Genomic DNA, 11,030 nt, shown 5'->3' on the forward strand with positions numbered 1-11,030 from the left:
GTCCACTGGAGAACCGTTTCATGAACCACAAAATTTACAAACATTATTACAAAAACCAAAAATACTAAGGGAGAATGAGTTGCAGCGCATACAGTGTAACTATTTATAAAACATGCTTATCTGCGCCCAGAAAATCATATGTACACCACTCTGTATCTTGAGGAGTAGATTACACTGCATCACTGAAAATAAAGTACGGCTTCTAAACGTACATAACCTAATAAATTAAGCGTTTGTGAAGACGGTAAGATTATTCGCTTTTTCAGAAATGCCTTTACTGAAGCACATACTCTCTCCAGTGACAACCACACGTTTTAACCGTTGGCGCCAGAGTTCACAGATACTTGAATTAATCGATTGAAACCAAGATATTAACTACCTGATTAGACGTAAATTATTTTTACCCATAACAGATTCATTAAACTATAACGTGCGTCACGACGAAGTTAATCACCGGGAAAGTTCCATAGCGTGCTCACCTGTAATAAAATCTGGTAAACTCCTGGAAAACGTAATTTGATGTGGGTGTGAAAGTGGTCTTCCCCCAGTGGTAGGACTCTCTCTCTGCTAGCCTCTCTCCTCAAGAACGCTGCTACGGCGGTAAACTGCAGACGGCTCACTCCTCGCAGCCTGTCCCACTCTGATCCGTCCCAGCTGCCGCGGCCAGCACGCCTCGCGTGCGCCAGGATGGATTGCGGCGACGTATCACGGATCCAGAATATGAGGCCATTAGCGCTAACGCCGAGTGAAACTGCGACCCCATTCCCGGTTCTCCTCCTCGACCAACCTCACAGTCCCACAACTGAACTTGACCAGAGCGAGGCCGCTGCCAGCGCAGCCTTTCAAGCCCACAGTCACGCCCTCTGGCCAAAGATGAACGCTCCTGAGACGTGACGCGACCTGTCGATTCGCCACACGTCTCAGTTGGGTGGACCTGATCAAACAAAATTGTCAGTAATCCTTCACAGGAATGTGACGTTGCAGAGTAACCATGGGGTCTATGGAATACCACGATATGGCTGCGAAAATCATCATCTAATCCCAGTCTTGTTTCACTCTTGGGACTTAAATTCGTCCAGAAGTGGGAAACAATATCAAGCAAGACTCATCCGACCAAATTACTTTATTCCATTGCTCCATAACTCAGGTTTCATGGTCTCAGCATTATAGTTTCCTGTTGTGGACATTCGTATCGCTGATGAGTAGTTTTGTAATTCCACTTCGCCCTGGAATTCCCTGCGTATGGAGCTTCCTTTGTGTTTTTTTGGTGATGACAGGTTTCGCAAGTGTGACGTTCAGTTCTGCCAGTGACATCTGCAGCTGTCCTCCTCTGATTTTTCGTCGCAGTTCTCTTCAATGACCGTCTGTCAGGATCACTGAACACTCAGTTTCGTCAATGTTGTGACTTAGTGGATGAAGTTTTTCCACTTTTCCTGTATATGGTATTAATGTTCGATAATGTGCCTCTTGAAATACCATACACCAAAAATTTGTGCTGTCTTGGTTACGGAAGCACCCACCATAATATAACAGACAACTTGTCCAAGTTTCGAATTCATTTAGCTCCCACATAATGTGTTTACAACTACACAGAACCTTGCTCCGACCACGAATGACACTTGAAAAGTATTGAGGACACTGCATGGATGCTGTTCGAGGGAAAATACAGCAGTGTAATCTGCAATATTTATGTTCTAGCATGTATTTATCACCATATTTCCTTATTTTTGTCCAATCCCTGTAGATTAATAAATATAAAACTTAAAAAATGTGGAAAGCCATTTTCCATTGTTCTAATTTCAGCAGCTTTGGAGTGCTACAACTACAGTCTTGTTAAAAAAAATTGACCCCTTGCGCAGAGGTGACCTGGTCAAGATAGACATGGTGTGGGCATCCTTCAGGGGTCGTTGAATTATAAGGCATAGATTTTTATGAACAAAAAAAAATTTTTCCTTGTTTGGAGCAACCGCCCAGGTTGGTTTTCAAGTCGTTAACCAATGATAGTCATCATACAAAGGTGTCGGAAGAAAGCCTGCAAAATGGAGCTGGGAAGGAATGACGTCATTGCTAGGTAGAAACCGGGGCCAGAGAGAGCGTACAACCTTGAACCGAGGCTCAGTTGGCGACCGGTAGTTAACACGTGATTTCTGTCCCACGCGTCCTACTGGCTTTACTAGGGGGCATGTTGTCGGAGGATCACGTTCCATTCCACAGAGCGAACAACCACTGCTCAAGCAATGATCCTACTCGGCACGTAGGTCGCAATAAACTGTACCTGAACATTACAGGAGAATATCAAAATGGAAAATGGAAAATAATATAAAAAATTCAAATATCAATCGAACTGGCTAGGCGACCTGCACAGTCCACTCCCTTCCGTAAGCCCCACGATTACTGATTACTGTGGAGGGAGAGGGGGGGGGGGGGGGGAAGGCGACCCTTTTGGGCCTTATAGATAGGCGTAACTAGAACCTCATTGCCTAATTTGTCAGAAGGGCTTAAAAATATTGTTCCAGTTTATCGATTTATGGTGTTACTGGCCTGAGGCTTGTTGGAAGATGCTGTTGCTGAGGTTTGAGGCGAGAGATGAATGTTGTAGCCTTCACAATCCGCAGCAGCTAAAGAACACGATCTACAAGAACTGTAAATTAACTGGAAGACTTTCTATGACAGAGATGAAACCGATGCCACAGAAACACAAAAACATTTATTATGCAACAATTGCATGGTAATGACCTTCAGTATATAAAAAGTCAGTTTAGGACGGTAAACGTTGACTAAGCTACTAAGTTTGTTAAAGGTAAAATATTTTGTTAGTGGTTATCAAAACTTGCTTACGACATATAGAATGTCAAGCTCTAAGAGTGTAAAATATTAGGATCTCGGGCCACGTTAGAAGAAAAATGAAGCTCTTTAGTAATTACACATAGTAAGTGACAATCAACAAAATATTTAGAATATAGCATGGAAAATTCGTTGATGACATATAAGTAGCCGCGCCATACCGATGTGCGTCTGTTGTGATCTGACATTTCACTCGTTTTTGTGAGATATACTGAGGCTGCGGTGTTCATCTGAGGCTGCGGTGTTCATCCTTGGTACTCCAGTGTTAAAGGGGACGCAAAATCAGGTAAGTGGAAAAATTGCGCAAATCGCACGTTTATTTACTTACACTCAAGTATATAAGCCGGCGCCCGGCATTTCCATTGTCTTCGAGTAAAATCACGTATGCCACACTAATTTATTTCGAAAATTTAGGTACAAAAACTTGACATACAATTTAAACGTGTGTTTCGTACTAAATTTATCTAAACTCGTAAGGGGGTTCTGATATCTTGTGCAGTACTCAGTAGTCTATTGTAAATATAACCTGTGCTTTTCAGCAATGGGATATGTATTGCATAGTATTATATAGTCAGCTGCAAACTCAGCCGTGCTTTTCAGAAACATTGCCCATATTATCCTCTTTCACAACTAAAAGTTGCAAATTCATCTAAAACTTGCACCGCAAATATTGTGTAAATGGAAAGTGCTATTGATGTTCGGCTTTCACAGAATGGATTTGCAGTCAGGGGCTAGTATTTTCAGCCAGTAAACAGATTGCAATAATATTTGGAGAGTTTATTTTTGTCAAACATACCCTTTTAAATAGAACAATACTTATCGACATTATCAAACTAAAAGTAGGGTATGTTAGAATGTCAGTGTTGTTTGTTGCTGGAGTGTAGTACGAGTCTTTTGTGAGATGCCGTATTGCGCAAAATTTCCACACCGACACTTCGTGCATTCAATTGCTGGGTGTCATGTTGTTATGCTTGCTAACAGTGTGCTTGTGCGTTCCTTGAGTGCACTGAGACTTGCTAGTCGGTTAGTATGTGACAGTCCAAGCAGTGATTCGTGAGTGAACAATGGGATTTACCAACGCAGAAGAAGCCGACATGCTCATGGTGTATGGGAAGTGTAGGTAGAATGCGGTTCGCTCTTGTACGGTACATGCAGCAAGATACTCCAATAGACGTCAACCATATCGGCAATTATTTATCAACCTCTTCAACCAGTTACGCGAAAGTGTAAGTGTAGCACCTAGACAACGTAACAGAAGGAAACAAGTGATGGCAGAAGAGGGGGAAAGGGCCGTTGCTTTCCCCACATAAAAAAGTCTACAGTTAAATCCAGGGAAAGGGCAGGCCATGTTACAAGACCTCTGCTACCAATCCACCGAACTGGAAACATTTGTGAAGAGATGCTGTAGTACTTCATGCACTATGGACTGGACAGTCATCACATTGGAACCACAGGTTCCTCCTACTCTGCACAGGAATGTGTTATAGCATCCACGGAAGATCTGTTAGGAGGCTGCAGTGCTTGTGAGCGTTCAGTTTTTCGTATCTGAAACGGGCCTATGAGCTGATGCCACACTATCCCATACCACCTGTTTACACTTCACTGACGCTGACGTTACAGCTGACGAAGCCAACGGAATTGTCAGCAGGCCAATAGTGCATGTTTCGGCCGTTTACCTGTCCGTGAATGATAAATGTGGTTTCATCACTAAATAAATACGGGATATATCTAGAGTATTCTGTCTTCAGATAATGCAATTCGCAAGTTCGGTTACTTACGTATATAAGACGACTTCTAGCATTTCATTTGTCTTCCAGTAAAATCACGTGTGTCACATTAATTAATTTCGAAAAATTAGGTACAAGAACTTGACGTAACATTAAAACGTGTTTTTCCTGTTAAATTTATCTTAACTTGTCCTAGTGTCATGACATATCGTGTAGTACCAAATAGTCGATTGTAAATATAACTTTTGCTTTTCAGGAACTTGATATAGGCCTATTGCACAGTATTAAATCATCAGCTGTAAACTTTCGCCACAGTATCCGCGTTCACAACTAACAGCCCCAAAATTTCATGATATATTTACGTGTAAAAGGTGTATTTTTGAGACGTTTAGAACTCTTGCAAAGATTTTCCTAATTTGCAAGTGTTATGCATAACCTATTTCGTAATAAACCGGTGTTTGTTATTTATTGTTACTGTAAATAAGCACCTTATCGTCTCACATTAGTTCTCTCTTTTAATAGGAGTGCATTTATCGTAAATTAAAGCTACTGTCGAATTTTCTTAGTGACCAAAACCTGAAAAATGCTTCACAGAAACAGTAAAACTTATATAAAGTTTTCTATTCTTATAATACATATCTTTTTTTTTGGCTATTAGTCACTTAAGTTCAAAATGGCTACTGGTAATAGCTGTAGCGAATCAGACTCATAAATTAAAAGAGAATCAACATGCGTAGTTATTTGTTTACTACTGTGTAACATGCTGCATTAGGCGCAAGTTATTTGTTCACTGTTCTGTAAAATATTGCACCAGGTATAATGCAGCAAAACTGTGACTGGCGTCCTCAGGGAGGAGATGAATTGGTAGCTATTAGTAGGCAGCTGGAAATCGCCCTGACTGCTTTCAACTGATTAGAAGCTGTTGTGAGTGTGTGTGTTCGGAGGGCTATCAATAGTTGTGTACCGTAAGTATCAAAGGTATCTCAGGTACTATCCCGTGGACACTGTCACTCCTGTCGTGTGAAGGGTCAACGAAAGCTAAGACATAGTGGTCTATTAATTGTCGGCAGTTCAAATGTACGGCGAATAATGGTACACGGCAGAAAACAATGGGAAGGAACGCCAGGTGCCCCAGTCTGTACGCCTGGAGGCGTCACGCAGCATGTTGAAGCGTCTATTCCGGCAGACACTGACGGAGCAGTGTATAACCAACTAAAGATTGTAGCACACGTTGGACCGAACGATACCTGTCGTCTGATCTTCGATGTCATACTTGGATCATTCCAGCAACTAGCAGCGAGGGTTGAGAATACCAGCCACGCTCACGGTGTTTCAACAAGGGTCACAATCTGCAGCATTGACCCGAGAACAGATCGTGAGTCGAGAGGATTGAGTCAGAGACTCTGAGGGTTCTGAGACAAACTGGACTGTAACATCCTAGACTTGCACCGTAAGGTTGAGAGTTGTGGGGTCCCCCAAAATGGGTCAAGTGTGCACTACAAATCAGAGGCAGCTGTATCTGACTGTACGTGAGGTGCACAGAAGGATTTTTGTAGATTAGGCGACTCTCCATACAATCCAGAAACGATAGCTATAGGAGAAGGTTAACATTCGAAGGATTCACAACAAAGTGCCAGAGTCCGCAGCGCTCCTAAAAAGCACTGACGCTCACATAATACTAGGCACAGAAATCTGGTTAAAACCTGAAGCTGAGAATAGTGATGCCTTGGGGAGAGTTTAAAAGTGTACAGAAAGGACAGAGAAATGAGGAATGAAGGTGGTGTCTTTGTCGTAGCAGACCAGATACTCAAATCCACCGAGACCGAAACTGAAGCGTCTTGTGAGATTGTTTGGGCAAGATTCAATATCAAAGTTGTGCATAAAATTGTAATATGGTCATTCTATCGACCATCAGACTCACCTCCTGAGGTAATCGAAAACTTTTGATAATGCCTCAGTTCGATAGTATGTAAGTTCCGTAATCATACTGTAATCTTTGGAGGAGAATTCAGTCATCCCTAAATCAATGTGGATAATTACAGTTTTGTTAATGGTGGGCGTGGAAAGATGTCCTGTGAAACATTGCTAAATGCCTTCTCTGAAAACTATCTAGAACAGAACCATTCATGATGGAAATATATTAGATATAATGGAAAACAAAAAGACCTGCTTTCTTTACGGAAGTCCACATCTAAACTGGTATAAGCGACTGTGAGGCAGTTATAGCAAGAATAAGTACCGAAGTACAAAGGGTAAGTAACGCAAGCATAAAGATTTATACGTCTAGCAAACATGACAGAGAAGCAGTAGCATCATATCTCAGTGAGAAAGTAGAAACGCTTAGCTTAGGATAGGAGGGTGTAGAAGAACTCTGACTCCAGTTTAAAAGAATATTTGACCATGCACTAGAGAGATGCATGCGCAGTACAACAGGTCATGATGCTAGAGGTGCTCCATAGTTTACAGTCACTGTAAAGAAAATTCTAAAGGAACAAAGACTACTGCATGAAAGGTGTAAAACAAAGCATAGGACTATAGAAAGAAAGATGCTGAACGAATCGCGTTTGGCAGTCAAGAGGGCAATGTGTGCAACTTTCAATGACTACCGTAGCACAATACTGTCGAAAGATCTTTTACAAAACCCAAAGAAATTGTGGTCATATGTAAAGGCTGTTAGTAACACGAAAGTTGGCGTCCAGTCATTCATGAATAAGGCATGAAATGAAATTGAGAGTAGCAAAACGAAAGTAAGTTGCTTAACTTTGTTTTCAAATATTCCTTTACAATGGAAAATACGAAACCTCAGGGCCTGATGGAATCCTTATCAGATTCTACAAACAATTTTCGGATGAATTGGCCCTTTGTTAACTATAATCTATCGTAGATTCGTAGAACAAAAAACAGTGCCCTGTAGCTCGAAGAAAGTACTGTTCACACCTGTCTATATGAAGGGTAGCAAAAGTGATCCACAAAACAACTGTCCAGTATCCTTGACATTTATTTGTTGTGGAATCTTAGAAAGGTACCTCGAACACAAAGACTTCCTCCATGCCAGCCATAGATCGTGTGAAATCCAACTGGCACTTTTCTCACATCACATTCTGAAAGCCATGGATCAAGGCAGTAGGTAGGTGCTATATTTCTAGATTTTCGAAAAGCGTTAGACTCATCACCATTTCAACGCTTATTATCAAAAGCACGACTGTATGAAACATCAGAAGTCCTAGTGGACTGAACTGAACTGAGGATTTCCTGCACGTTCTCAAGACCTCCTTTAACAGCATGATTCGTGCTTTGGAAGAACGCAACTAAGTGTAAACCACTGCCTTCATGCAAGACGAGGCAACACCTCGAGCTTCCAGTGAAAGATCCGCTTAATGTAACCTTCCAAGAACGTTTTATCTCTAGAGGTTTCCCAAATGCGTGGCCTGAAAGATCAGCTGATCTGAATCCATGTGACTTTTTCCTCTGGGGATATCAAAAAGAACGCTTTTATCAGGACACGTACGGCCTCTTCCTGAACTGAAGGTCAGTATATAGGAAGTAACTGCAAGTAACTGTTAATCATTTAATTTTCAGGTAAAACTTCTGGTCGACGACTTCGGTGCTCATATTCAGCATATTGCGTAAGCGGCAATTAATAATGAAAACAACATTCTGCCTTTCTCACTTCTTTGATCTTTTCTTCCCATGACCCGTTCATAATCCATTACCAACGGAAACATTTCGGTACGCCTTTCTTGGATTCACAGGGATACATTTGAAACTGATGAGCAAAATTGGAACTAATTTTTTTCAGCCTTCCGAAATAACGCGTTAGCATAGAAACCAAGTTTCGCTACCGTACGTCAAAAACAGCCCACACTAGACCTCTATGAGTAGCTGCACTTGAAGTATAACCACGCAGTATGAGTCGGGTACCGATTCGAAATGCGGCTTCACTTGAACCTTTTGGCAGCTGTTTCATTTGAAGCGTTAGATCGGTAGAAGGGGACTGCTTTTGATCATTTAATAGCTCTTGATCTGGTTGCATCTGCTTCGGGTGATTCCATGTTCTCAAGGGAAGGGCCCTCTATCTGATCCAGCAAAGCCTGAAGTGAATCACTGATGCCTATCTGCAGTATCTTACATCTGCGAGTATTTATCTCATCTAATAAACTTTAGTGGAGAGTTGCGCAGGGCGATAGTTAAAAAGACTTCTCTGTGGAATGTGTACTTGAAAATACTGTCGCCCATTCAACGTCTTCGGCTAGCGGGCTGACAGCTGTGCAGCAGTGCTTCAACGACACTTGCACTTGTCTCCTGGATGTCGATGTGGACGCGATGAGGTGCTAACGGCTCGTGCCAGCTAGGCGGCACTACCACAGGCAGCAGACTACTGCGCGTGTGTGCAGTTGCGTGGAACTCGCTGATGCCGCAGGCAGCCCGATGGGGCGCGCCAGTGTACCGGTGGGTGCATAGAGAGCAGCAGAAAGAGCTCGCTGTGGAAACAGCACGACTGCCTTACCCGTCACCTCGTCGGGAAACTAACATCAGACGTTATGTTGCAGAAACTATTTGCTATAAGTTCTAGGGGCTTTCAGTTACTATCGCAAACATGTTTTTCTTCTACCAATCTGTTGCAAAATGCAGAGTCTGATGTGGGACATCACGGAATATTCCCGTTTCAGGTCCTGTACTTGTAGTTTAAAGTCTTCAAAATGGCGTCAGTAATGGAGGTGGAATCCAAGCAGAGAGCTTGCGTTGAGTTTCTTTTGGCGGAAAACCAAAGCTTCACACATATTAACAGCCGCTTGCTAAATGTCTACGGAGACCTGACAGTGAATAAAAGCACGGTGAGTCGTTGGGCGAGGCGTTCGGCATCATAAAAAAGCTTTCGGTTGTTTCGCTTGCCGGCCGGCTGAACACAGTGAGGTTCTCCCAGTAGGGTCATCACATTGAGCAGAGATTATGTTAAAAATAGGGTTTTGTAGACAAAAGACTAATTAGAACTATGGTGTATTGGAATCCTGAATAAAACCAACTTGCGTTCAGGAGAAAAAGTGCTCCATTACTTATGGAAAGCCGCTCGTATATGGTCTCCTTTCGCACCAAACGGTGGTGAATCGCTCTTTTGACACCAGTTTAAGAGGTGCAAAAGGATCCTGCTCAGGATAGACACGGTCCCGGCATCCTTTTGAGAACGTTGAATTATAAGGCATAGATTTTCACTACCGAAAGCAGATTAGCACTGGCAAAGCACCCATTCCTGGCCAAGAGAAGTGTGCTAGTATTAAACATCGGCCTTAAACCTTAATCGGGGGAAGAGATTTTAGAAAACGTACATATGGAGCTCAACATTGTGTAGGAGTGAATCACGGACCGCGGGAAAAAAGTGAAATAAGGAATCAGAGCGTTTGAGATGAGGTGCATGTCATGGATTGTGGCTTATATGTACTTTCCGTCACTTCTGCGGAGTTTTCTGGTGGTTTGTGAAAAGAATTGCGATAGGGGACTTGCTGTGCATGGATTCTGACATCTGGAGGCGCGGCGGAGCGAACGGCTGTAAGCTAATGGCCAACAGGCAGGAGAGACTGCAGAGGAGACTGCGCTATAGGACCGAGCGCCGCGGAACTGCAGCAGTCTCAATGGTCACCATAGGTCGTAGACAGCTGTACGCAAACATCGTCGAGCTGGGTTAGTCGATGCTGTCTTTTTCTAGTGTCCACAAGAAAACGGCAGATCACAGGGAGAAAGGAGGAATAGTGAAAAAGATAGCTGTCACAGAACAGTGCACATGCAAATTGAAGTTTTCTTTTGTGAGCAACATCTGTTAATGCCACGTACTGAAAGTATTTGCTGAGTAAATGACAGTGGCGCAATGTGTGCGTTGATAGGTGAAGTAGGTCTGTTTTTGTTGTGGTGTTACTGGAACACGGCGAGGCCGTGAAGAGCTTTATCAAGAGGATTACGGAGTTATAAGCTAGGGCCATGGTGTATAAGGGAGATATTTTGTTGTGTAAAGACTGAGCGCGGAAATACGTGATTCCAAAATTGCTTACAAGTGATAAGTTATTACGTATAGTACTACATTTTCTTTGTCTATGTAGGGCAAGTAATTATATCGGTATAGTTGTGTTGTCCTTTAAGATTACTCTGGTGGAAAGTGTAGGTTGATAATAGAGGGGTACAGATCTCGGAAGAGACAGCTGCTTTTCTTTGCTATTCAAAATAATTCTGTGTGCCCGTTGGAAAATTTGTTATGGACTCTTCGTTGTTGTCATCTTAGTTGATACCTACTTGTGTATATACAGGGTGTAGCACAAATGAATGCACAAAAAGTGAATAGTACAGTGGATTCTAACAAGTACATTTCCCATAGCAACCCACGTAGCATCCCTTAGCGTGGCGTCACCAGGGCTCACAACATGCCATCCGGGTAGTCGTGATAGCAGGCGTGCAGGGCAACGATTTCAGTGT

Source organism: Schistocerca serialis, chromosome 6, assembly GCF_023864345.2.
Source record: "Schistocerca serialis cubense isolate TAMUIC-IGC-003099 chromosome 6, iqSchSeri2.2, whole genome shotgun sequence".
NCBI lineage: Eukaryota > Metazoa > Arthropoda > Insecta > Orthoptera > Acrididae > Schistocerca > Schistocerca serialis.